Genomic DNA, 27,551 nt, shown 5'->3' with positions numbered 1-27,551 from the left:
TTATGTAGAAAACACCATTTTGTATAAGGAAGAGGAATATTGAAGTAAAGTAAAACTGTTACCCAAACCAGTGATGGGAGAAAAGAAGAAGAGCAGGAAATAATCAGTTATTATTAAGATGCTATCAGCTAAAATTAAGTACAAATAAAAATACAAGTCTTATCCAATATTCATTAGAAGGTTCTCCATGCTCTTGGATAAAGATCCTGTTTTGTGACCATAATCAAAAATTAGAGACACTGAAGTGTTTCAGACTTGTCAAAATTAACAATGGCCAACTACAGAACCCAAAAGTGGGTTACAAATACTATGATTTATATTGACTCTATTTTGCCCCTAAAGACATTTCCTTTAAAAATGCTAAACTACAAGATGGATTTTTTTAAAAAATAAGAACGCTACGTAAAAATATCTCTAGAAAGACTCACAAAAAAAATCAGCAATATCACGGTTACCTCTAGGGAGGAAAAGAGACTGGGCGGTTGAGGGGGCAAGCTTTTGCATTTTAAGTTATGTCAATATAAAACCAATTAAAATTAAATAAAATTTATGAGAAACTATGTAAACTGAAACATTTCTTTGCAATAAATTTACTCCAAGTGGTATAAAAACAATTACTACATCATCTTAGCTTTGTAAGCTCTGAGAAACAAACAGAAACTGCTGCAGAACCACATCCTCTGCTCCTAACAAAGCAGGTAAGTGGACTCCTTACTTTGATGGATTTCTGTGGAGCTTTGAACAACTGGACCATCAATATAATTTCCAAATATCTAAAATCGCAGAAGTTCCTTGAGGATAATTTGTTTTCAAATGTTCATTGGTTTTCAGCACATATTTTTCATTATATGCATTATTTTTTGAGATATAATTCACACTATAAAATTCACCCTAAGATGTATAATTCAGTGGTTTTTAGTAATACAATTCAGTTTTTAGTAATATTCACAATGATATGCAATCGTAATGACCATGTAACTGCAGAACATTTTCATGACCCTCAAAAGAAATCCCATACCTATCAGCAGTCACTCCTCAGTCCCCTTACAGCTACTGGCAAACATGAATCTACCTCCTATCTCTATGGATTTGCCTATCCTGGTTAATTTCATAAAAACTGATTCATTTAATATGTGGCTTTGTGTGTCTGAGTTCTTTCACTTAACATAATATTTTTAAGGCTTAACAATGTGTAGAATGTAACTGTACTTCATTGTTTTCACTTATTTGATGGCATCCTTTGAAGCAAAAAAAACCCTAATTTTGGGGCTTCCTGGGTGGCTCAGTCAGTGAGGTGCCCGACTTCAGCTCAGGTCATGATTTCAGGGTTCGTGAGTTCAAGCCCACATGGGGCTCTGTGCTGTCAGTGCAGAGCCAGCTTCGATCCTCTGCCTCCCTCTCTCTGCCATTCCCCCACTAGCGCTCTCTCTCTCTCAAAAATAAATAAAACATTTTTAAAAAATTAATTTTGACGAAGCCAAATTTATCTTTTTTTTTCTTTTGTTGCTTTGCTTTTGATGTCCTATAGAAGAAACCACTGCCACACTGAAAGTCGTGAAGATTTATTTCTATGTTTTCTTCTAAGAGTTTGGTAGTTTCAGTTCTTACATTTAGGTCTTTTAATCCATTTTGAGTTAATTGCTGTATATAGTGTGTGGTAGAGATCTGAGTTACATTCTTTTACATGTGGATGTCAAGTTTTCCAAGGACCATTTTTTTTTTTCAACGTTTTTTTTTTATTTATTTTTGGGACAGAGAGAGACAGAGCATGAACGGGGAAGGGGCAGAGAGAGAGGGAGACACACAGAATTGGAAACAGGCTCCAGGCTCCGAGCCATCAGCCCAGAGCCTGACGCGGGGCTCGAACTCACAGACCGCGAGATCGTGACCTGGCTGAAGTCGGACGCTTAACCGACTGCGCCACCCAGGCGCCCCCCAAGGACCATTTTTTTAAACAGCTTTATTGAAATACAGTTTGCATATGATTCACACATTTAAGGTATAGAATTCAATAGGTGTTATATTCAGATATGTGCAACCATCACCATGGTGAATTTTAAAACATTTCTGTCACCTCAAAAAGAAGCCCCATACCCTTTAGGTATCACCCTCCCACCTAAACCTCCCACCCCCATTGCCAGGCAACCATTAATCTTTCTGTCTGTATAGATTTTCCTCTTTTGGACATTTCATATGAATGAAATCATATAATATGTGGTCTTTTGTGACTGGCTTCTTTCACTTAACATAATGTTTTCAAGGTTCATCCATGTTGTAGCATGTGCCAGCATTTCATTTCTTTTTTATGGCTGAATTAAATTCCATGGTATGGATATACCACTTTGTTTATCCATTCAACTGATGGACATTTAGGTTGCTTCATCTTTTGGCTACTAAAAATAAGGCTGCTATAAATATTTATGTATAAATGTTTGTGTTTTCATTCATCTTGGATAATAATTAAGAGTGGAATTGCTGGGTCCTGTAACTGTTTTAATTGAGGAACTGCCACACTGTTCCCCAAAGCAGTTGTGCCATTTTACATTCCCACTGGCAGCATATGAGGGTTCTAATTTCCCCACCTCCTCACCAACACTTGTTATTATCTGATTTTTTAATTCTAGCCATTGTAGTATATGTTAACTGGTGCCCAAAAGTTTTTAATTTTGATGATGTCCAATGTATCTATTTTGTTGTTGTTGTTGCCTCTAGTCATTTTTTTAACTGTGATATAACTGACATGTAGCATTATTTTAGTTTTAGGTATAAAAAAAAATGATCTGATATATGTATATATTGCAAAAAGACTGCCACCATAAGTTTAATTAACATCCATCACCATGCAGCTAATTTTTTTTTCTTATGATTAGAACCTATAGTCATCATGCTGTACATTACATGCCCAGGACTTATTTATCTTAAAACTGGAATTTTATACCTTTTGACCACCTTCACCCACTTCACCCACCTCCAAAACCCACCTCAGACAACCCACCGATCAGTTCTCTGTATCAATGAGTTGGTTTTTTCATATTCCACATATAAGTGAGCTCACATGGAATCTGTCATAATGCCCTCAATCCACACTGTTGCAAGTGACAGAATTTCCTTTTGAAAAGAAGGAATGGCTGAATAATGTATGTATTTATACACCACATTTTATTTGTCCATTCATCCACTGATGGACACTTAGGTTGTTTCCATGCCTTAGCTATTATAAATAATGCTGCAGTGAATATGGCAGTGCAGATTATCTTTGAGACAGCAATTTCATTTCTTTTGGATAAATACCCAGGAGTGGAAATGCTGGACTATTTTTAATTTTTCTAATTTTTAATTTAAAATTTTAATTTTTAATTTTTTAAGGACCCTTCATACTCTTTTCTATATATTCACTTTTAAAATGTAAAAACTTAGAAAAGCTTAAAGAAAAATTAATCCTTAAACTCACCATTCTGTCTTAATTTCATTCAACTATCATTCATTATGGAAAAATTGTAATTTATACTGTGACTTTACCTGAAATAGGTTCATAATTATTAGTCTATTTGTGTTATTTACTCTTTTACTTTATTTTTTATATTTATGTTTATTGAGATATAGTTGACACACAATGTTACATTAGTTTCAAGTATACAACACAGTGATTTGACAGGTCCATGTTATGCTATGCTCACCACAAGTGTAGCTACCATCTGTCACCATACAACACTATTACAATACCATTGACTGTATTCTCTATACTGTATCTTTTATCCCATGACTTATTCATTCCATAACTGGAAGCCTGGTGTTATTTACTTTAATTAATTTCTTTGTTTTTGTAATCTTTACATCCCATGTGGGACTCAAATTCATGACCCTGAGATCAAGAGTTGCATGCCCTACCAATGGAGTCAGCCAGGCACTCCCAAGTTATTTACTTTTAAAGTTACAGCTAAAGCTATTACAAATACGATAGTTAACAATTCAGTTGTGCCCACTAATTCTTATGAAACTAGTATTAAATTATTACCTATTTTTACATAGACTTACAATACTTATTCAATATAAGAGAATACATTTTGTCTAATTTTGGAGGTTTTTTTATTTTTATTTTTTAATTTACATCCAAATTAGTTAGCATATAGTGCAACAATGATTTCAGGAGTAGATTCCTCAGTGCCCCTTATCCATTTAGCCTACCCCCCCCACCCCACACCCCCTCCAGTAATCCTCTGTTTGTTCTCCATATTTATGAGTCTCTTATGTTTTCTCCTCCTCCTTATGTTTTTATATTATTTTTGCTTCCCTTCCCTTATGTTCATCTGTTTTGTATCTTAAAGTCCTCATATGTGTGAAGTCATATGATCTTTGTCTTTCTCTAATTTTGTTTAGCATAATATCCTCCAGTTCCATCCACATAGTTGCAAATGGCAAGATTTCATTCTTTTTGACTGCTGAGTAATATTCCATTGTGTACATATACCACATCTTCTTTATCCATTCATCCATCGATGGACATTTGGGCGCTTTCTATACTTTGGCTATTGTTGATAGTGCTGCTATAAACATTCGGGTGCATGTGTCCCTTCAAAACAGCACACCTGTATCCCTTCAATAAATTCCTAGTAGTGCAATTGCTGAGACATAGGGTGGTTCTATTTTTAGTTTTTTGAGGAACCTCCATACTGTTTTCCAGAGTGGCTACACCAGCTTGCATTCCCATAAGTTTTGTTTTTAATGACCTGAAGCAGCATTTATTCCAGGTTAAAAATTCACGATCTCTAATGAAGCACACTGCCAGAGATTTTCACATTCTGATAATCTATGATTTACAATCTACTGTAAAAATAAGTTGTCACTGCCTTATGAAACTCTATCATCCTTCCTCCAGCCACAACAGTTGCTGTCAGTAGGATAAAATCTGAATCTCTGAATGAATGATAAGCGAAATAAGAGAAGTAATAGTAGACCTGAATTAGTTTAGAGGAGTTAGAACTAGCTAATCCAGCTCAAAAAAAAAAAAAAATTCTCCATACTGCCTGAATTTACTATTATAAATATTTGAGATTTAGAAATTACATCAATACATCTATTTCCTTTTTCCCCAAAGTTTTATTATGAAAAATTTCAACCACATGTATAAGCTGTAATAGTACAATGAACATCTATCTGTATATCCTCTGTATGAATTCAACATTTGTTAACATTTTGTTATATTAGCCCTATTTTGTTCTGAACTATTTGAATATAAGTTTTAGAAATCCTAATACTCTAACGTGCATTTCCAAAAAATAAGGACTCCTGAATAACCACAACATTATTACCAAAGCTAAGAAAATTAATGATTGTACATCATCTAATACAAATTCTCTACATGAATTTCCCCAAATGTCCCAAAAACATCTTTCACAGCTTTTATTTTTCCCAAATCAGGATCCAGACAAAGTTCACACACTGAATTTGGTTGTTTCTTTTTAGTCTCATTTAATCTACAACAGCCCCTATCCTATCTCTTTTCCCTCATGAAGTGACTTTTTCAAGAATCCAGGTCAGTTGTCTTAATAGATAGTATCTCCTCAGGGGCGCCTGGGTGGCTCAGTCAGTTGAGTGTGTGAGGTTGAGCATCCAACTACCACTCAGGTCACGATTTCATGGTTCATGAGTTTGAGCCCCCGCATTGGGCTCTTTTCTGTCAGCATGGAACCTGCTTCAGATTCTCTGTCCCTCTCTCTCTCTCTGCACCTACCTTGCTTGCTCTCTCTCTCTCTCTCTCAAAGTTAAACAAACATTTTAAAAAAAGAGGCATTATATTCTCTTTTCAAAGTACCAATTCCTCTTTGATAGTTTAAGGGACTCATAGCTAACATTATACCTCCTAATACCTACAAAGCCCAGATGGGACAGGAAAGACAGGTACTTGTGAACAAATGATACTTGGATGAAGGGAACTCACAGTCCCAAGGGAAAAGTCCAAAGTGGGGTATTTAAGAACAACATAAAGACATTAGGGGCTAGGGAGAGGGTCACTCTCCATAGCAGTAATGGGTATAAAAAGGGAAGTAGAATAATGTCTAAAACAAACAGACCCTATCAAAATATTGGTTATGGTCAGTCCTCTGCCTTAAAAAGGAGACTCTTTTGGGGCACCTGGTGACTGAGTCAGTTAAGTGTCTAACTCTTGATCCTGGCTCAGGTCATGATCTCAAAGTTTGTGGGTTTGAGCCCCATGTTGGGCTCTGTGCTGACAGCACGGAGCCTGCTTGGAATTCTCTTTCTCTGCTCCTACCCCACTCATGCTCGCTCTTGTGCTCTCTCTCTCTCTCTCTCACAATAAATAAATAAACTTAAATTTTTGTTTAAAAAAAAGGAGACCCTTTCTCTTTCCTCTTGTAGCACATGTCTGCCTGCTCTAGGACAGAACACTCAGACTTAGTATTATGTAACTCAGATAAGGTTATGGGTCAAATGGGGCTTTTGAGGGCTGATCTGGGTCCATTACCAAAACTGACTAAATTGCTTTATGGGGAAATGTTAAGTTCAAATTGCTACAAAAAAAAAAAAAAAACTTTTAGAATACAATGCATTCAGCAGATGAAGGCTTGTTTACTTGGTTAGTTAGAAATGTAAAACTTAAACACAGTTTTATTATGGGGTATGTCCCAGACCAAAGTACTAGAGCATCTCTCAGGCTTACTGAGGAACTGAGAGAGACAAAGCAGAAAGGCACTTTTAAAATAACTGGATAATTCACCTGAAAGTATGTATTGGGGAACGAAGAATTTCTGAGCACGAGTGAAAATTACATTAATACAACCACATTTCTGGTTAAATCCTGATTTAAGCATGTTAAATCATTCATGAATAATATATATTTCTTCCTACCTTCATAATTCACCTCCATTTTTTTTCAAAACTTTACTTTAATGGGCCTTTACATGCAAAAGCTCAGAAGAATTCTATCTCCCTCATACTACTCCTATATACATAACTCCAATTGATTTTGTAATGTATGCTATGCCTATCTTTTGAATTTTAAATGTCTCAATGATACGTACAAAGTAAGGAAAACCTTTTGTAACCTCCCATTGCATTTAGCAAAATGACCCAGAAAACAGAGTAAGAGCATAAACAATTTCATATGGTATAGAAAAAAATAGGGGCGCCTGGGTGGCTCAGTCGAGCATCTGACTTCAGCTCAGGTCATGATCTCGCAGTTTGTGGGTTCGAACCCCGCATCGGGCCCTGTGCTGACAGCTCAGAGCCTGGAGCCTGCTTCGGATTCTGTGTCTCCCTCTCTCTCTGTCCCTCCCCCGCTCATGCTCTGTCTCTCTCTCTGTCAAAAATAAATAAACATTTTTAAAAATGTAGGCTTCTGGGAGATCACAATATCAAAGAACAAATGAGGCATGCAGCTATTAGGAATGAAGTGATTCTGAGAACAGCATCCAACAACGAGGGAAATAACTTCTGGTTATTAAAGTATTTTCAGCCACTCCCTAAACACACCTGGTAATTACCACACAGTAATAACATTTTCTAAAAGGAAGAACAGGATTATGACTAGATCATCATCTCTGGTTTAGAAACACAAATTTCATAAGTTGAGTACAAATATGACACATATATATGAAGTCTGCTCAAAACCACATCTTAAAGCTGATCACAGAAGCTCAAAAATTTTTAAATACTTCTAAAATAATTAGTCCTCATAATTTTGGAAAAGTTTCTGGATTAATAAATTATAATCAAGTAAATGCAAATTAAAACCATGATTAATATAATCTACACCCACCAGGTAGATAAAAATTTCAAAATCTGGCAATACCAAGTGTCAGTGAGGATGTGGAGCAACAGAATCTTTCTTATTCAGCTGATAAGAGCATAAATTAGCACAACCATTATGGAACCTCTCCGGCAATATCTGGTAGAGCTGAAGATATGTATATACTAGAACTTAACATTTTCACTCCTGGGCATATCACCCTACAGAAGTTTCACCCATGTGCAGAGGAAACATGAACAAGAACGCTCATTGCAACAGTGAAATAATCTAAATGTCTGTCAAACAGAAAATATAAAAATAGGCAGTAGCATATATTATAGTGGAGAAAGGTATAGTAGTTAAAATGAATGAATTAAAATAATGGTTCTCACTGGGAGGGGAGAATTTACCACCAAAAGGACATCTGGCAAAGTCTGGAGGCATTTTTAGTTATCACAACTAGGAGCTAGGGAGAGATGCTACTAGCATCTAGTGGGTAGAAGTCAAGGATACTATTAAACACCCTTAATGAACAAGAAATCCACTCACAACAATTACCTGGCCCCAAATGTCAATAGTACAGAGGATGAGAAACTAGAAATATAAGCAACCACATGGATAAATCTAATCAACATAGTTGAGGAAATAAAAAAAGTTTCACATGGATACAAAAGTCTAGAAACATAAAACATAAAACAATACCATATATTGTTTCTGTATACGTACACATGTAGCAGTGTTAGTCAAAATATAAAAATGCGCAAAGGAGGGATAAATGCCAAATTCAGGACTTTGGGGAGGGAGGAAGGGAGGCAACTGGAACACAAAGGGGAACTTCAACTATAGATGTAATGCTTAAATTCTTAGGCTATGTACACTCTGGAAAACAGTGTAGAGGTTCCTCAAAGAATTTAAAAAAGAACTACCCTATGACCCAGCAATAGCACAACTAGGAATTTACCCAAGGGATATACCCTATGACCCAGCAATAACACTGCTAGGAATTTGTCCAAGGGATATAGGAGTGCTAATGCATAGAGGCACAAGTACCCCAATGTTTATAGCAGCACTTTCAACAATAGCTAAATCATGGAAAGAGCCCAAATGTCCATCACTTGATGAATAGATAAAGAGGATGTAGTTTATATATACAATGGAATACTACTTGGCAATGAGGAAGAATGAAGTCATGCCATTTGCAGCAAAATGGATGGAACTGGAAGGTATTATACTGAGTGAAATCAGTCAGTCAGAGAAGGACAGATATCATATGTTTTCACTCATATGTGGATCTTGAGAAACTTAACAGAAGGCCATGGGGGAAGAGAAGGGGAGAAAATAGTTACAAACAGAGAGGGAGGGAGATAAACCACAAGAGACTCTTAAATACAGAGAACAAACTGAGGGTGGATGGGAGGGTGGGGCAGAGGGGAAAATGGGTGATGGGCACTGAGGAGGGCATTTGCTGGATGAGCACTGGGTGTTGTATGTAAGCCAATATGACAATAAATTATATTTTTAAAAAAAGGTATAAGTGAAAATTTTTAAAATAAAAATACATACATACATACATACATACATACTTAGGCTTTGTAGTGGATATACAATTATGTTACAGGATCCCTATACTCTTTGTTGGCCTAAATTATTTCATTATAAGAATTTTTTAGGGGCGCCTGGGTGGCACAGTCGGTTAAGCGTCCGACTTCAGCCAGGTCACGATCTCGCGGTCTGTGAGTTCGAGCCCCGCGTCAGGCTCTGGGCTGATGGCTCGGAGCCTGGAGCCTGTTTCTGATTCTGTGTCTCCCTCTCTCTCTCTGCCCCTCCCGTTCATGCTCTGTCTCTCTCTGTTCCAAAAATAAATAAAAAACATTGAAAAAAAAATTAAAAAAAAAAAAAAAGAATTTTTTATGTTTATTTATTTTTGAGAGAGAGAGTGAGAGCAGGGGTAGAGAGGGAAGGGGACAGAGGATCCAAAGCAGGGTCTGCACTGACAGCACCAAGCCCAATGTGGGGCTCCAACTCAGGGACCGCGAGGTCATGACCTGAGCAGAACTCAGATGTGCAACTGATTGAGCCACTCAGGTGCCCCTCATTGTAAGAATTCTTAAGGGGTGCCTGGATGGCTCAGTCACTTAAGCGTCCAACTTCGGCTCAGGTCATGATCTCACGGTTCATGAGTTTGGGCCCCACTTCGGACTCTGTGCTAACAGCTCGGAGCCTGGAGCCTGCTTCGGATTCTGTGTCTCCCTCTCTCTCTGACCCTCACCTGCTTGTGCTCTCTTTTTCTCTCTTAAAAATAAACAAACATTATTTTTTTTATTTTAAAGGAAAATAAATGAATGAACCTGGAAGACATTATACTAAGCGAAATAAGCCAGACACAGAAAGACAAAAACTGCATAATCTCACTTATATGTGGAATCTAAAAAAGTCAAACTCAGAAAAAGAGACTAGAATGGTGATTACCAGGGGCTGGGGGGTAGAGAAATAAAGAAATGTTGGTCAAAGGATATAAAGTTTCTCACTCATAATCAGGGAAATACAAATCAAAATTATAAGATATCACCTCACACCAGTCAGAATGGCTAAAATAGCACAAGAAACAACAGGTACTGGTAAGGATATAGAGAAAGGAAAACCCTCTCACACTGTTGGTGGGAATGGAAACTGGTACAACCACTCTGGAAAACAGTACACAGTTTCCTCAAAAAGTTAAGATTAGAACTACTCTATGATCCAAATTGCACTACTAGTTATCAACTCAGAGAACACAAAAATACTAATTTGAAGGGATACATGCATCCCAATGTTTACAACATTATCAATGATAGGCAAATACACAAAGTGTCCAAATGTCCACCAACTGATGAATGGATAAACAAGATGCGGCATACTGAAAACACTACATTACATTAACTAACTTGAATTTAAATTTAAAAATATAAATAAAAAGGGGCGCCTGGGTGGCTCAGTCGGTTGAGCATCCAACTTGGGCTCAGGTCATGATCTCACAGCTCGTGAGTTCGAGCCCCACGTTGGGCTCTGTGCTGACAGCTCAGAGCCTGGAGCCTGCTTCTGCTTCTGTGTCTCCCTCTCTCTCGGCCCCTAACCCACTCACATTCTGTCTCTGCCTCTCTCAAAAATACGAATAGACAGTTCTCTAAAGAAGACATCCAGATGGCCAACGCGCACATGAAAAGATGCTCAACGTCGCTCCTCATCAGGGAAATACAAATCAAAACCACACTCAGATACCACCTCATGCCAGTCAGAATGGCTAAAATGAACAAATCAGGAGACTATAGATGCTGGAGAGGATGTGGAGAAATGGGAACATTCTTGCACTGTTGGTGGGAATGCAAACTGGTGCAGCCACTCTGGAAATCAGTGTGGAGGTTCCTCAAAAAATTAAAAATAGATGTACCCTATGACCCAGCAATAGCACTGCTAGGAATTTACCCAAGGGATACAGGAGTGCTGATGCATACGGGCACTTGTACCCCAATGTTTATAGCAGCACTTTCAACAATAGCTAAGTTATGGAAAGAGCCTAAATGTCCATCAACTGACAAATGGATAAAGAAATTGTGGTTTATATACACAATGCAATACTACATGGCAATGAGAAAGAATGAAATATGGCCCTTTGTAGCAATGTAATGGAACTAGAGTGTGTTATGCTAAGTGAAATAAGTCATACAGAGAAAGACAGATACCATATGTTCTCACTCTTATGTGGATCCTGAGAACCTGAACAGAAGACCATGGGGAAGGGGAAGGAAAAAAAAAAAAAAAGGTTAGAGAGGGAGGAAGCCAAAATATAAGATACTCTTAAAAACTGAGAACAAACTGAGGGTTGATGGCGGGGTGGGAAGGAGGGGAGGGTGGGTGATGGGTATTGAGGAGGGCACCTGTTGGGATGAGCACTGGGTGTTGTATGGAAACCAATTTGACAATAAATTTCATATTTTAAAAAAATTAAAAATATAAATAAAAGGAAAAACAGAAGTGGTATATATATTTATTCTAATATATAAATTTATTCATATATATATATAAAATCTTATAATGGAATATTATTCAGCCACATAAAAGAATGAATCTTGTGATTTGCAATGATATGGATGGAGCTAGAGAGTATTATGCCAAGTGAAATCAGGAAGAGAAAGACAAATACCATATAATTTCAGTCATATGTGGAATTTAAGAAACAAAACAAATCATAGGGTAAAAAACAAACAAACAAACAAGAAAAGGACTCTTATCTATAGAGAACAAACTGATGGTTACCAGAGGGGAGGTGGGTAGGGGGATGGGTTAAATAGGTGATGGGGATTAAAGAATGTACTTTTTGTGATGAGCACTGAGTGTTGTATGGAAGTGCTGAATCACCAAATTGTATACCTGAAACTAATATTACACTGTATGTTAACTGGAATTTAAATAAAAACATAAAAAATAGGGTACAAAGTTTCAGTTACATAGAATGAATATCTAGAGATTTAATTTATAGCATGGTGACTATAGCTAATAATATTGTATACTCCAAATTTGCTAAAAGAGATTTTAATTGTTCTCAAAAACAAAAAAGGTAATTAATAAAAGAAAAAAAAAACAGGGACGCCTGGGTGGCTAACTCAGGCATCCAACTCTTGATTTCAGCTCAGGTCACACTCTCACAGTTCAGGAGTTCAAGCCCCACATCAGGCTCTGCACTGACAGTGTGGAGCCTGCTTGGGATTCTCTCTCTCTCCCTCTCTCTCTCTCTGCCCCTCCCCTGCTCACTCACTCTCTCAAAAAATAAATCTTTTTTTTAATAAGATTTCATTTTTTTAAGTTTATTTATTTATTTATTTTGAGAGAGACAGAGACAGCATGAGTCAAAGACTTAACCGACTGAGCCACCCAGGTGCCCCTCAAAAAATAAATTTAAAAAAAAAGGTAACTATGAGGAGTGATGGATATGTTAATTACCTTGACTGCAGTAATCACTTCACAATGGATATGTATATCAAAACATCATGTTATACACCTTAAATATAGACAAGTTTTATTTCTCAATTATACCTCAATAAAGCTGAGGGAAAAAAAGATTTTTAAAAAGTCAGTTCATAGGAAAAGAACAGCAAATAAAGCCCAAAACCAGCAGAAGAAGGGAAATAATAAAGATTAGAGCAGGTATCAATGATATTGAAATTAAAAAAAAAAAAACAGATCAATGAAACCAAAATTGATAAAGCCCTAACCAGATTTATCAAAAAATCAAAAAGGAAAAAGGAAAAGACCCAAATAAATAAAACCACAAATGAAAGAGGGCAGATCACAACCAACACCACAGAAATACAATTATATGAGAATATTATGAGTAATTATATGCCAACAAATTGGGCAATTTGGAAGAAATGGACAAATTCCTAGAAACATATAAACTACCAAAACTGAAACAGGAAGAAACAGAAAAATTGAACAGACCTACCAAAACTGAAACAGGAAGAAATAGAAAAATTGAACAGACCCACAACCAGTAAAGAAATTCAATCAGTAATCAAAAGCTCCCAACAAAGAAGAGTCCAGGGCTGGATGGCTTTCCAGGGGAATTCTACCAAACATTTAAAGAAGAGTTAATACCTATTCTTTTGAAGCTGTTCCAAAAAATATGAATGAAAGGAAAACTTCCAATTCATTCTATGAATCCAGCATTACCTTGATTCCAAAACCAGAAAAGACCCCACTAAAAAGGAGAACTATAGACCAATTTCCCTGATGAACCTGGATGCAAAAATTCTCAACAAGATACTAGCAAACCAAATCCAACTATGTATTACAAGAATTATTCACCAAAATCTAGTGGGATTTACTCCTGGGATGCAGGGATGGTTCAATATCTGCAAATCAATCATCATGATATATCACATTAATAAAAAAAGGATAAGAACCACATCACCCTCTCAATAGATGCAGAAAAAAGCGTTTGACAAAATACAGCATCCTTTCTTGATAAAAACTCACAAGAAAGTACAGATGGAAGGAACACCTCTTAATCTCAACATCATAAAGGCCATATACAAAAGACTGATAGTGAATATCATCCTCAATGTGGAAAAACTGAGAACTTTCCCCCTAAGGTCAGGAACACAACAGGGATGTCCACTCTCACCTCTGTTTTTCAACATAGTGTTGGAAATCCTAGCCTCAGCAATCAGACAACAAAAATAAAAGGCATACAAACTGGCAAGGAAGAAGTCAAACTTTCACTCTTCACAGAGGACATGATGTACACACAAAACCTGGAAGACTCCACCAAAACACTGCTAGAACTGACACCTGGATTCAGCAATGTCACAGGATATAAAATCAATGTACAAAATCGGTTACATTTCTATACACCAAAAATGAAACAGCAGAAAGAGAAATTAAGGAATCGATCCCATTTATAATTGCACCAAAAACTATAAGATACCTAAGAATAAACCTAACCAAAGAGGTAAAATATCTGTACACTGAAAACTATAGAAAGCTTATGAAAGAAACTGAAGACGACACAAAGAAATGGTAAAACATTCCATGCTCATGGATTGGAAGAATAAATATAGTTAAAATGTCAATACTCCCCAAAGCAATCTATACATTCAATGCAATCCCTATTAAAATAACACCAGCATTCTTCACAGAGTGAGAATAAACAATTCAAAAATTTGTGTGGAACCAGAAATGACCCTGAATAGCCAAAGTAATGTTGAAAAATAAAACCAAAGCTGGAGGCATCACAATTCCGGACTTCAAGCTGTATTACAAAGCTGTAATCATCAAGACAGTATGGTACTAGCACAAAAACAGACACATAGATCAATGGAATAGAGAACCCAGAAATAGACCCACAAATGCATGGCCAACTAATCTTTGACAAAGCAGGAAAGAATATCCAGTAGAAAAAAGACCATCCCTTCAGCAAATGGTGCTGGAAAAACTGGACGGCAACATGCAGAAGAATAACCACTTTCTTATACCATACACAAAAATAAATTCAAAATGGATGAAAGACCAAAATGTGAGACAGGAAACCATCAAAATCCTAGAGGAGAAAACAGGCAATAACCTCTTTGACCTCCACTGAAGCCAACTTCTTACTTGACATGTCTCCAGAGGCAAGGGAAACAAAAACAAAAATGAACTATTGGGACCTCATCAAGATACAAAGCTTCTTCTGCACAGTGAAGGAAACAATCAACAAAACTAAAAGGCAACCAACAGAAAGGGAGAAGATATTTGCAAATGGCAGATCAGATAAAGGGTTAGTATCCAAATTCTATAAAGAATTCATCAAATTCAACACACAAAAACCAAATGATCCAGTGAAGAAATGGGCAGAAGACATGGATATTTTTCCAAAGAAGACACAGATGGCTAACAGATACATGAAAAGATGCTCAATATCACTCGTCATCAGGGAAATATAAATCAAAACCACAATAAGATACCACCTCACACCTGTCAGAATGGCTAAAATTAACAACGCAGGAATACAGGGGGCTTTTGGCTTTTTATATGTGGTAGGAGGAACCTAGACTTGTCTCATCCCTGAAACACAGCTAGATAAATACCAAATCACTCTTAATACCCAAGAAATCAATCTGAAGACAGATGTTGGCAAGGATGCAGAGTAAGGGGAACACTTTTGCACTGACGGTGGGAACGCAAACTGGTACAGCACTCTGGAAAACAGTGCGAAGGTTCCTCAAAAATTAAAAAGAGGGCTACCCTACAATCCAGCAATTGCACTACAAGGTATTTATCCAAAGGATACAAAAATGCTGATTCAAAGAGCACATGCACATCAATGCTTACAGCAGCACTATGAACAATAGCCAAATTATGGAAAGAGCCCAAATGTCTATCGACTGACAAATGGGTAAAGAAGATGTGGTGTACAACACACACACACACACACACACACACACACACACACACATTACTCAGTGATCAAAAAGAATGAAATCTTGCCATTTGCAATGTAAATGAAACTAGAATGCATTATGCTAAATAAGTCGGAGAAAGATAACTATTACATGATTTCACTCATATGTGTAATTTAAAAGACACAACAGATGAACATAGGGTAAGAGAAGGAAAAATAAGATAAAAACAGAGAGGGAGACAATCCATAAGAGACTCTTAAATACAGAGAACAAATCGAGGGTTGCTGGAGGGGTACTGGGTGGGGGGATGGGCTAAATGGGTGATGGGCATTAAGGAGGGCACTTGTTGGTATGAGCACTGGGTGTTATATATGTAAGTGATGAGTCACTAAATTCTACTCCTGAAACCATTATTACACTATATATTAACTAACTTGGATTTAAATAAAATTTAAAAAAAAAAAAAAAAAGTTCAGGGCACCTGGCTGGCTCAGTTGGTTGAGCGTCCGACTTCAGCTCAGGTCATGATCTCGCAGTTTGTGGGTTCGAGCCCCGTGTCGGGCTCTGTGCTGACAGCTCAGAGCCTGGAGCCTGCTTTGGATTCTGTGTCTCCTCTCTCTGCCCCTCCCCCACTTGTGTTCTGTCTCTCTCTGTCTCTCAAAAATAAATAAATGTAAAAAAAAATTTTTAATAAAAAAAACTTTTTTTAAAAAGTTAAAAGTCAACTCATTTTAAGGGGAAATAAAGAAGAAAAATATAGGGAATGTGTAGAAGTGTTACTAAAACAGAAATATTTCGGGGCGCCTGGGTGGCGCGGTCGGTTAAGCGTCCGACTTCAGCCAGGTCACGATCTCGCGGTCCGTGAGTTCGAGCCCCGCGTCAGGCTCTGGGCTGATGGCTCGGAACCTGGAGCCTGTTTCCGATTCTGTGTCTCCCTCTCTCTCTGCCCCTCCCCCGTTCATGCTCTGTCTCTCTCTGTCCCAAAAATAAATAAAAAACGTTGAAAAAAAAAACAGAAATATTTCAATAAGTGAGACCAATGATAAACTCAAACATATAAATAGCCAAAACCCCCCTATTATACCAGGGCTGTGTTGTTAAACAAACTGATGGGGGCGCCTGGGTGGCTCAGTTGGTTGAGTGTCCAACTTCAGCTCAAGTCATGATGTTGCAGTCCATGCCCCATGTCGACCTCACTGCTGTGGGTGCAAAGCCTGCTTCTCATCCTTTATCCTCTCCCTTCTCTGCCCCCTCCCCTGCTCATGTTCTCATTTTCTTTCTCTCTCTCAAAAATAAACATTTACAAAAAAAAATAAATTGATGAGTTCTACCTATGCAAACAATATTAAATGAGCTGCCTTCATGGAATCTATATAATATTACCAAATCAATTTAATTGTTTCCTACCCAATTGCTTTTATTTAAAATCACTACCACGTCTAGGGGTGCCTGGCTGGCTTGCTTAGTCAGTAAAGCATGCGACTCTTCATTTTGGGGTCATGAGTTCATGCCCCATGTTGAGCCTAGAGCTTACTTAAAAAAAAAAATAGGGGTGCCTGGGTGGCTCAGTCGGTTTTAAGTGTCCGGCTTCGGCTCAAGTCATGATCTCGTGGTTCTCGAGTTTAAGCCCCTCATCAGGCTCTATGCTGACAGCTCAGAGCCTGGAGCTTGCTTCGGATTCTGTGTCTCCCTCTGTCTCTCTGCCCCTCTCCCGCTCATGCTCTATCTCTGTCTCTCTCTCAAAAATAAATAAAAACATTAAAATTTTTTTTAAATAAATAAAACAGGAGTGCCTGCGTGGCTCATTCAGTTAAATGTCCAACTTCAGCTAAGGTCATGATCTCATGGTTTGTGAGTTCGGGACCGCAACAACTCTGTGCTGACGGCTCAGAGCCTGGAGCCTGCTTCAGATTCTGTGTCTCCCTCTATCTCTTTGTCTCTGTCTCTCTTTATCTCTCAAAAAAAAAAAAGTAACACAAAAAAATTTTTTAAGTAAAAAAACCCAGCAAAATAAAATCATTACAACATCTAAATTGCAAACAAAAAGGGAAAACATTAACTTCTCTATTATTTTATATAATGCATCTCTTTCTTATAAATTGATTAAGCCTTTAAAATGAAAACTGATCTTATTCTTTATTTTCTTAATGTTTGTTTATTTTTGAGAGAGAGACAGAGCATGAGTGGGAAAGGCGCAAAGAGTGAGGGAGACACAGAATCTGAAGCAGGATCCAGGCTCCAAGCTATCAGCACAGAGCCTGATGCTGATGCAGGGCTCGAACCAACGAACTGCAAAATCATGACCTGAACCAAAATCAGACACTTAACCAACTGAGCCACCCAACTGAGCCATCTTATTCTTTAACCTGTTTTCAAAATACTGAGTGCCTAATCTCTTTAATAATGACAACTGTCATTACATAAATAGAGGATGAATATTCTAGATGAAATTGCTGGAGTAGACAAGCATGTTTCAAAATATAATTGTTCTTTTCATTTGACTGGTCCCAAAAAATTAGGAGTGAATACTTAAGACATATTAATAAGGTCAAATAAAGAACAGAACATTCAAATTAAGAAAAGGGTATTTTCCTGGCCATTGTTGTGACTCATGGACTAATCATCGCGTCTCTACAAAAGAGCTGTCCTTATGATAATAGTACAGATGTTTCAGATGCCTATAGCATTGCATAGTTGAGAAATCTTTCATATATGTGAATTTCACAACAATCCTGCAATATAAATATAGTAGCCTCCTTTTAAAATTAAGGAAGCTAACACTCAGACTTACTCATGCTTATACAGCCAATTCAGGAATCCAGAGCTGGAGTCCAGAGCTAACAATAGCCTCAAAGGGATTAACTTAATAGGGCAATGTCTGCAAAAGGCATAAAACAAAACCAGCCAAAGGTAAAGGGTAGGTAGGAAAAATGCTTGAAAAATACTGGTATCCTGCAATGAACACAGGTGTGGACAGGTTCTTCACAAACTGAGAAATAGTTCTCAAGTTCCTAGGTGCCTTTCCACCAGCGCTGAGCATCTGCTGCCATGTCAACAATATAAAGGAAAAAACATGTTTTTAGTATAGATAAAACTTGTACCACCTCAGACAAAGCCACTTTTTATCCCTGAAGAATAGAGGGTAATAGGATTCAACTATTTACCTTTAAAATGTGTCAGATACTTTTCAACCACACAATGGGATGATATGGTATTGGTGAAGCAGTTGCTTAGATTCTAAGAAGATTGGTAGTTGGAAGGCTTTTTCCCTCCATCAAAATCATCATTTGATTCAAGTTTGCCAGATACAATCTGTAGGTAAATAACAGACTGTTTATAATGACATCACTTTGTTCATAAGGAAAAATCCATCTTACAAACCAATGATAAAAAAAACATTAAATATCTATGAAAACTGGGGCGCCTGGCTGGCTCAGTCGGTTAAGCATCTGATTTTGGCTCAGGTCATGAGCTCGTGGTTCGTAGGTTCAAGATCCATGTCAGGCTCTGTACTGACAGCTCAGAGCCTGGAGCATGCTTTGGATTATGTGTCTCCCACTTTCTGCCCCTCCCCTGCTCACACTCTGCCTCTCTCTAAAAAATAAATAAACATTAAAAAATGTAAGCATCTAAGAAAACTAAAACCAATTGTCAGTATTTAGCCATTATACAGAATAAGTTGAAAAAGCACTTATTTTATATTTCCTATAACTGATTAAGAACAAGTAAACTACAAACAATAAAAGTTTACTGAGGCTGAAAATAACAACTCAGTTTGACCAAGGTTTTCAAGTATGTCATAATTCTATAAAAAGCATCCCTAAAAGGATAATGATGCTAATTACCCCACCAGACATTAAAATGTCTTTAAAATTTTTAATTATTAAAAAGCCTTGTAGTTGACACCTGGCTGGCTCAGTCGGTAGAGCAATACAACTCTTGATCTTGAGGTCATGAGTTTGAGCCCCACAATGGCATAGAGATTGCTTTAAAAAAAAAAAGTAGGGGTGCCTGGTTGGCTCAGCCGGTTAAGTGTCTGACTCTTGATCTCAGCTCAAGGGTTTGATCTCAGGGTCATGAGTTCAATCCCCACCTTGGGCTCTGGTCTGGGTGTAAAGCCTACCAAAATAAAAAACAACAAAAAAATCAAAACAAAAATGCTACAAAGATATAAAAATCAATATTAATTAACAATAGCAACCACAAAACCTGGGGTGGGAAGGCTTAGAAAGCTAAGCATAAGGCAAAAGCAGAAAACATAAAGGAAAAGATTTTTAAATTTAATTATATGAAATTTTGAAATTTTAAAATTTTGTGTGGCAAAAAGCACTATGTAAACAAACTACAAAAATATATATGCATTGGGGCGCCTGGGTGGCTCAGTCAGTTAAGCATCTGACTTCAGCTCAGGTCATGATCTCGCGGTCCGTGGGTTTGAGCCCCGCATCAGGCTTGTGCTGACAGCTCAGAGCCTGGAGCCTGTTTCAGATTCTGTGTCTCCCTCTTTCTCTGACCCTCCCCTGTTCATGCTCTCTCTCTGTCTCAAAAATAAATAAATGTTAACAAAAAATTTAAAAATATATATATATATGCATGGAGCTTCTTTGGGGGAATAATGAAATGTTCTGGAATTAGTGGTAATGGTTGCACAAATCTGTGAATACACTAAAAAATACTAAATTATATACTTCAATACAATGAATTTTATGATAGATAAATTATATATAAGATATATATATGTAAAATATATATATGTAATATATATATTAGGCAATGACAAAATAAGAAATCCAAAATAGTAATAAACAAATTAAATTCATATTTAAAAATTATAAATTGAGGAGAGGAGCTAAGATGGTGGAGTGGTAGGAGGACCCTAGACTTGCCTCATCCTTGGAACACAGCTAGATAAATACCAAATCATTCCGAACACCCAAGAAATCTATCTGAAGACTGACTGAACAAAATGCACAAGTTAGAGGGAGAGAAGAGCCCACATCTTGGTAGAGCCCACACCACGCAGATGTGATTTGGGTAAAAAATGGATAGCTGGTGCTGCAGAGGGGAGGGAGCCCCATGGAGAGAGGAGGGAAGCAAAAGGAGAGAGGAGATATGAGAGGGAGAGAGGAGATATGAGAGGGAGAGAGGAGATATGAGAGGGAGAGAGGAGATATGAGAGGGAGAGAGAGAGACAAAGACAGAGAGAGAGGAGTGCACAAGGGACCGCACAAGAAAAACACTTCCTCAAAGACATTGACTGGAAAACCAAGAGGAAATGATTTTTATAAGTTTTTACAACCAGCAAGGCTCAAAGACTGGTGTTTTAAAGGTCCAGAGCATGGCTGGTGTGGATCCCTGAGGGCGCTGCAGTTCTCCCTTACAGAAGGAGGGCAGAATCAGGGGAGCAGATGGCACAATCCGAGGATCCCCTGGGATGTATTCCCCCTTCTTAGAGCATATCTGGGAGAGGTGGCCTTGCCTCTCCAGGAACAAGGGGACCAGTGGGTTGCATTATCCTCCCCTGCCCCTCAGCATAGGCACAGAAACACCTGCTGAGAGCAGCTAACCTGGACACAGGCTCTTTGCTGCACTTTACTTAAACTTCACATGACTGCGCTTTGTTACAACTGCTGTTCTGAGACAAACCTGCACCAGTTCCAGCACAGCGAGAAACTCCCTCACAGGACCAGCATGAGTCCATACCATACCAGGTCCCTAAAATTTGGGAGTTTTAAAACACAATTCCGAAATTCAAGGTATATTACAAAGCTGTAGTCATCAAGACATTATGACACAAAACAGACACACAGATCAATGGAACAGAATAGAAAACGCAGAAATGGACCCACAACTATAAGGTCAAGTAATCCTTGACAAAGCAAGAAAGAATAGCCCATGGAAAAAAAGACAGTCTCTTCGATAAATGATGTTGGAAAAACTAGACAGCAACATGCAGAGAATGAAACTAGATCATTTTCCTACACCATACACAAAAATTAATTCAAAATGGATGAAAGACCTAAATGTGAGACAGAATAACACAGGCAGCAATATCTTTGACATCGGCTGTAGCAACTTATTACTAGATATGGCAGAGGAAAACAAAAGCAAAAATAAACTATTAGGACTTCATCAAGATAAAAAGCTTCTACACAGTGAAGGAAACAATCAACAAAACTAAAAGTCACTCTTGGAATGGGAGAAGATATTTGTAAATGACATATGGCAGAAAGGGTTAGTATCCAAAATCTATAAAGAACTTATCAAACTCAACATCCAAAAACCAAATAATCCAATGAAGAAATGGGCAGGAGACATGAATAGACATTTTTCCAAAGAAGACATACAGATGGCCAACTGACACATGAAAAGATGCTCAACACCACCCATCATCAGGGAAATACAAATCAAATCTACAGTGAGATATCACCTCACACCAGTCAGAATGGCTAAAATTAACAACACAGAAGACAACAGATGTTGGTGAGGATGTGGAGAAAGGGGAACCCTCTTACACTGTTGGCAGGAATGCAAACTGGTACCACCACTCTAGAAAACAGTGTGGAGGTTCCTCAAAAAAAGTTAAAAATCAACTACCCTACAATCAAGCAATTGTACTACTAGGTATGTACCCAAAGGATACAAAAATATAGGTTTGAAAGAGTACATGTACTCTGATGTTTATAGCAGCATTATCAAAAATAGCCAAATTATGGAAAGAGTCCAAATGTCCATCACCTGATGAATGGATAAAGAAGATGTGGTTTATATATACAATGGAATACTACTTGGCAATGAGAAAGAATGAAAACATGCCATTTGCAGCAACGTGGATGGAACTGGCAGGTATTATACTGAGTGAAATAAGTCAGACAGAGAAGGACAGATATCATATGTTTTCACTCATATGTGGATCTTGAGAAACTGGACAGAAGACCATGGGGGAGGGAAGGGGAAAAAATAGTTACAGAAGGGAGGGAGGCAAACCACAAGAGACTCTTAAATACAGAGAACAAACTAAGGGTGGATGGGGGTGGGGGAGAGGAGGAAATGGGTGATAGGCATTGAGGAGGGCACTTGTTGGGATGAGCGCTAGGTGCTGTATGTAAGCTAATCTGACAACTAATTACATTAAAAAAAGATATGAGGGGCGCCTGGGTGGCTCAGTCGGTTAGGTGTCTGATTTCGGCTCAGGTCATGATCTTGCGGTCTGTGAGTTCGAGCCCCGCGTTGGGCTCTGTGCTGACAGCTCAGAGCCTGGAGCCTGTTTTGGATTCTGTGTCTCCCTCTCTCTCTGACCCACCCCCATTCATCCTCTGTCTCTGTCTCAAAAATAAATAAACATTAAAAAAAAATATATATATATATATAAAAGATATGATACACATACACACACATATATATGGAATATTATTCAACCATAAAAAATAATGAAATCTTGTCGTTTGCAAAGATGTGGATGGACCTAGAGAGTATTGTGCTAAGAGAAATAAGCCAGTCAGACAAAGACAAATACCATATGATTTCACTCATATGTGGAATTTAAGAAACAAAACAGATGAACATTAAGTGGAAAAAAGAGGCAAATCAAACAAACTCTTAACTATAGAGAGAAAACTGAGGCTTGCTGGAGGGGATGGGTTAATTGGGTGATGGGTATTAAGGAGGGCACTTATGATGAGCATTGAGTGTTATATTAAGTGATGAATCACTAAATTCTACTACTGATACTAATGAACACTATATGTTAACTAACTAGAATTTAAATAAAAACTTGAAACATCAAAAAAAAGTTTCAGCTGAGGAAGATGAAAAAGTTCTGGAGATAGGTGGTGATAGTCCCACAACAATGTGAATGTATTTACTGCCACAGAACTGTACATTTAAAAATGGTTAAAATTTGGAGCGCCTGGGTGGCTCAGTCGGTTGAGCATCCGACTTCACCTCAGGTCATGATCTCACGGTTTGTGGGTTCGAGCCCCGCATTGGTCTCTGTGCTGACAGCTTGGAGCTTGAAGCCTGGAGCCTGGAGCCTGCTTCAGATTCTGTCTGTCTTTCTCTCTCTCTCTCTCTCTGCCCCGCCCCCACTGGTGATATCTCTCTCTCTCTCTCTCTCTCTCTCTCAAAAATAAATAAACATTAAAAAATTATTTCAAAAATTGGTTAAAACTTTGTTATATATGTTTTAACACAAAATAGGTGCCTAATGTCAAAATTTTTAAAATGATGTAATTAACTCCAAACACTTTAACAATTTATATTCTTTTTTTTTCAATATATGAAATTTATTGTCAAATTGGTTTCCATACAACACCCAGTGCTCATCCCAATTTATATTCTTAGTGGCAAAATGTGAGAGCTTGTTTTCCCTGCATATTTTTTAAGTTTTACTATTAAAGTTCCAACGTTATAGTAAATAATAGTAATAATTATAAATTGAAACAACTAAGATGCAGTATTTTCCCACTAGATTAGTAAAATGTGTTTATTACCATGTAGCTTAGAACTAAGAAACAACCTAAATTTTACACAATAGGGCATTAATTAATTAAATAAACTCTTATATCCACACTATTACACATAGTTGTCACATTTTTGGCTACCCAGAATCCAAACACATTTCCTAGGTTACAGAAATCCCCTCCTGTGAGTGAGTGTCCTGCCAACAGGCAGTAGAACACTGTTCCCATGGGGCACCTGGGTGGCTCAGTCTGTTAAGCATCCGACTGTGGCTCAGGTCATGATCTCAGGGTTTGTGAGTTCCAGCACCTCCTTGGGCTCTGTGCTGACAGCTCAGAGCCTGGAGCCTGCTTCAGATTCTGTGTCTCCTGCTCTCTGTCCCTCACCAGCTAGCACACGTGCTCTCTCTCTCTCTCTCTCTCTCCAAAAATAAACATTAAATTTTTTTTTATTTAATAAAAAAAAAAGAATACTGTCCCCAATACTGAAGCCAAAGTGGGATGAGGGGAATATTCCTTTTCCCTTCATCATTGAAGCTGAGATGCTGCTAAATGATTCTAGACTGGGCAGCTACTTCTGCCTAGGGTTTTGAATCCTGAGGGAGTGACACAAATATACAGTCATAGTTAAAGAGAATTCACAGCAGTTGCACTAGAAGAGTCAAGATGCCAAAAAAGTCTTGAGAAAGGCAGTGACACTGGAGAGGTCACCACCAAACTGCTCCTGGAGTGTAACCTTGGCCTGTTTTAGCCTCACTGGGTTCCTGCCTACTTTCCAACCCTGGTTGGCCATCTTTCATGTTCACTGTATAAGCAATCTTAGTAGCCTACCAATAAATTCCTTGTCTGGTTAAGTGAGTCAAAATAGCTTTATGCTGTTTGCAAGCAAGAACTCAAGACTAATATATGTATAATAAAAACCATATGGCCATTAAAGACAATGATGTAGATCTCAATTTACAAACAGGAACTATGTTCAGGAAAAAGAAAAGTTTTACTCTGCAAAAAGTTCTCTCAACTGGGGCATCTGGCTGGCTCAGTCAGTAATCATGAGACTCTTGATCTTGGGGTCATGAGTTCAAGCCCCGCATTGGGCATGGAGCCTACTTAAAAAAAAAAAGAAGTTGTTGGGGCGCCTGGGTGGCTCAGTCAGTTAACTGTCCAATTCTTGATATTTGCTCTGGTCGTGATCTCACAGTTCGTGGGCTCTGCACTGACAGCACGGAGCCTGTTTAGGATTCTCTCCTTCCCGCCCTCTCTCTCTGCTCCTCCCCACCCTCTCATTCTTTCTAAAAATAAATAAGTAAACTTGGGGTGCCTGGGTGGCTCAGTCGGTTAAGTGTCCGACTTCAGCTGAGGTCATAATCTCATGCTTCGTGAGTTCGAGCCCTGTGACGGGGCTCTGTGCTGGCAGCTTAGAGCCTGGAGCCTGTTTTGGACTCTGTGTCTCCCTCTCTCCCTGCCTCTCCCATGCTCACACTCTGTCTCTCTCTCTCAAAAAATAAATAAACATTACAAAAAATTTTTTAAACATAAGTAAACTTTAAAAAATAAATAAATAAATAATTTTTAAAAAGTTCTCTTAACCAACAGCCAATGGATTAACTGATGGTCTCTGTTCTATCACTAAAATATTCAGATTCCCAAAGCATGCTTACATGCAATCTTTGTCCCACCAGTAGTATGCTGGCATACTTAGATTCAGCTGTGCTTGCTTCCAATCAATTTTTTTATGCCCATTGAACTTCTTATAATCATGAGACTTAACTATTATGTAAACTGTATAATGTAAAAACTGTACAATTATACAAACAGTACATTATGCTTTCATCACCATAAATAAATACCCAAGTAATAATGAAGCAATACTAGCCATAATTACTACAAAAAAGTAGAGTAACCAATAAAGATGATGTAGACAATATCTAGAATCTAGGAACATATTATTCTACAACCCTGAACAACCTGTTTGTTGTATCTATTTTGTAAACAAATATCAGAGGAACTAAACTCAATAGAAGTTACTTATTCACTCTTTTCCCACAAGCAGCCTGAGGTGATCTCTGAAAATGGTTTGCTGTTCACTTGACCCAGAAAATTCTACAAAATCATGCAAATCAAGAGGTTCAAATCTTCATGCCTACTTTAAGAACACATGTGAAACTGCCCAGGCCATCAACGGTACGCATATCCTAAAAGCCATCAAGTATCTGAAAGATGTTACTTTCAAGAAGCAACCTGTGCCATTCCATTGCTACAATGGTGGAATTGGTAGGTGTGCTCAGGCCTAACAGTGGTGCCGGACACAGGGTCAATGACCCAAAAACGGTGCAGAATTTTTACTACACATGCTTAAAAATGCAGAGTAATGCTGAACTTAATGGTTTAGATGTCGATTCTCTGGTCATTAAGTACATCCAGGTGAACAAAGCCTCCAAGATGCAGCATAGAACTTACAGAGCTCATGGTCAGATTAAACCATACATGAGCTCTCCCTGCCACACTGAGAAGATTCTGACTGAAAAGAGCAGACTGTTCCCAAACCAGAAGAGGAGGTTACACAGAAGAAAAAGATATGCCAGAAAAAACTGAAGATACAAAAACTGATGGCCTGGGAGTGAATTCTGCATAAAATAAATAAAAATAAAAGTTTAAAAAAAGAAGTTACGGGGGTGCCTGGGTGGCTCATACAATTAAGTGTCCCACTTCGGCTCAAGTCACGATCTCACAGTGAGTTCAAACTCATGTCGGGTTCTGTGCTCACAGCTCAGACAGACCCTGAAGCCTACTTCAGATTCCGTGCCTCTCTCTCTCTCTGTTCCTCCCCGCTCATGTGCTCTCTCTCTCTCAAAAATAAACACTAAATACTTTTGTGGAATATGGCGGCGCAGGAGGACGCTGAGCTCACCGCGTCCTGCAAATCACTTAGATTCCACCCACACCTGCCTAAATAACCCAGAAAACCACCAGAAGACTAGCAGGATGGATTCTCCGGAACCAAGCGTAGACGAGAGTCCCACAGAAGAGGGTAGGAAGGGTGGAGAGGCGGTGCGCGCTCCACGGACTGGTGGGAGAGAGCCAGGGCGGAGGGGCAGCCCGCCGGCAAAGCAGAGACCCAAGTCTGGCTTGCAAAAGCAGAGGGGCTGGACGGAGTGTGTTCTGACAGCAAGTGGGACTTAACACCTGAAAGGTTATAAGTTAACACCTCTGCTCAGAGAGCGGGAGGGCTGGAGGACAACAGGAGGGAGAGTTGTTGAGCCCTGGATGACAGAATTCAGCTTGGCAGGGAACAAAGGTGCTTGCCAGCACCATCTCCGTCGCCCATCCCCCAGCCAAAATCCCAAAGGGAACCAGTTCCTGCCAGGAAAATTGCTTGCACCGCACAAACACCCAACGCTGTGCTTCTGTGGATTCATCCCTCCAGTG

At 38.4% G+C, this 27,551-nt stretch overlaps 1 protein-coding gene and 1 pseudogene across 4 annotated transcripts in view; one reads left to right on the top strand and one right to left on the bottom strand.

The window, feature by feature from the left end:
• ATP7A (ATPase copper transporting alpha) overlaps positions 1-27,551 on the bottom strand; it is a 157,656-nt gene that overhangs the window by 88,828 nt on the left and 41,277 nt on the right. The window lies entirely within an intron of this gene.
• On the top strand, positions 26,195-26,746 carry LOC131502869 (large ribosomal subunit protein uL22-like; annotated as a pseudogene).

The sequence above is a fragment of the Neofelis nebulosa genome, chromosome X (assembly GCF_028018385.1).
Source record: "Neofelis nebulosa isolate mNeoNeb1 chromosome X, mNeoNeb1.pri, whole genome shotgun sequence".
NCBI lineage: Eukaryota > Metazoa > Chordata > Mammalia > Carnivora > Felidae > Neofelis > Neofelis nebulosa.
The sequence above is the reverse complement of the archived record's forward strand: the minus strand, read 5'-3'. Positions and strand labels throughout refer to the sequence as shown.